The following is a 1,956-nucleotide window of genomic DNA, read 5'->3' on the forward strand; positions in this document are numbered from 1 at the left end:
AATAAATAAATAAAATCTTTTTTAAAAAAAAATGATGGAATACAGAGAAGAATGACTAAAAGATGAGTCCAGGGATGATAGCATGATGACAGAATGGGAGATGTCCAGTGGATGCTTTAGTTTGGGATGTATTGAATAAGTAGATGAAAAATATATTCAACTAAGCAAATCTAGCAGTGACCAAAAATTCAGGTTGAGGCACAGGTGAAAGTCCAGTACATGAAAAGTAAAACTACAGGTTCCTGAGATTCTAGGTCTAGGGTAGTGCCTATGGAATATGCATTCTTAGCAGCACCCAAGTGAACCTAACTCTTTGAGAAACACTGTGATCATTAAGTAGGGAATGTCCAAGAAATATATTTTAAAAAGTCTCTTCCTTCCAGGTAGCTTACTGGGGGGACAAAAGTAGTATGACCTTAGCTGAGAAGTCTCCTAGGAAAAAATCATCAGTGCTTTGTATTACCTCTTTGGAACCTGGCTTCAGTAAAATCTAAATTTAAAAAAGGAAGCTGAGGAGATGGGAGATGTGATGTAATGGAATTTCCCTTTTATATCAGTTAAATCTATAAAGACTATTTTCAAAGTGCACAGTCCTTATTCGTTTCTAGGCAGGATGTTCTGGAAAAGCAGAAGAGAAAAGAGGAAGCATGGCAAAACACACACAACACACACATACTGAGGAAGTCAGACAACTCAGGAAAAGAAGCAAATAGGAGAAGATAAGAAAACATTATGAAAAATGAAACAGGGATCCCTGGGTGGCGCAGCAGTTTGGCGCCTGCCTTTGGCCCAGGGCGCGATCCTGGAGACTCGGGATCGAATCCCACGTCAGGCTCCCGGTGCATGGAGCCTGCTTCTCCCTCTGCCTGTGTCTCTGCCTCTCTCTCTCTCTCACTGTGTGCCTATCATAAATAAATAAAATAAAATTTAAAAAAAAAAAGAAAAATGAAACAATGTAGAATAAAAACTAAGCCTTACTAATTGAAAAAATTCCATCACATTGTTAAATATATTAATCACATAAATGACAAAAATGACAAGACAAAAATCCAAAGTCTTTTATGAAAATATTGTTAATGAAGTAAAATGCAATGGAATTGCCAAGCTTGATGACAACTTTCTGGACAGAGTTCCAAAGTGGCTAATCCAAGGGCACCTGGCTGGCTCAGTCAGAATAACATGTGACTCTTGATATTGGAGTTGTGAGTTCGAGCCCCATGTTAGGTATAGAGATGATTTAAAATCTCCGGATCTCTGGGTGGCTCAGCGGTTTAGCGCCTGCCTTCCACCTAGGGTGCGATCCTGGGGATCCCAGGATCCCAGGATCAAGTCCCACATCAGGCTCCCTGCATGGAGTCTGCTTCTCTCTCTGCCTCTCTCTGTGTCTCTCATGAATAAATAATTTTTTTAAAAAAATCTATAAATAGTAAATAAAAAACAAAGTACCTCCAACTAGTCCTGCCTTTTGGTAACCGATCTCTCAAAAAAGATCCTTTCTAGGGATCCCTGGGTAGCTTAGCAGTTGAGCGTCTGCTTTTGGCTCAGGGCGAGATCCTGGAGTCCCAGGATCGAGTTCTGCATCGGGCTCCCTGCATGGAGCCTGCTTCTCCCTCTGCCTGTGTCTCTGCCTCTGTGTGTGTGTGTGTGTCTCATGAATAAATAAATAAAATCTTAAAAAAAAAAAAACTTTTCTAAAAAGCTTTATCTGTCTGATTCATCTTTAAGAGTTTGGTACCTGTTCTCCCTGTTTGCTGTCCAACCAAGTCTCTTATTGAATAATAGCCTCCTGTTATTTTTTTAATTTAATGGGGTTGTCCTGTTTTTTTTAAAAAAAAAGAGAGATGTGAAATAAACACAGTAGTAAAAAGCTAAATTGAGTTAGGGAGAAAAAAATATATTTGTCAGTGTGAATTGTGAATGGACAGGAGAGATAGAAAAGTTTCTACAATGCAATAG

Source organism: Vulpes lagopus, chromosome 1 (genome assembly GCF_018345385.1).
Source record: "Vulpes lagopus strain Blue_001 chromosome 1, ASM1834538v1, whole genome shotgun sequence".
Classification (NCBI taxonomy): Eukaryota; Metazoa; Chordata; class Mammalia; order Carnivora; family Canidae; genus Vulpes; species Vulpes lagopus.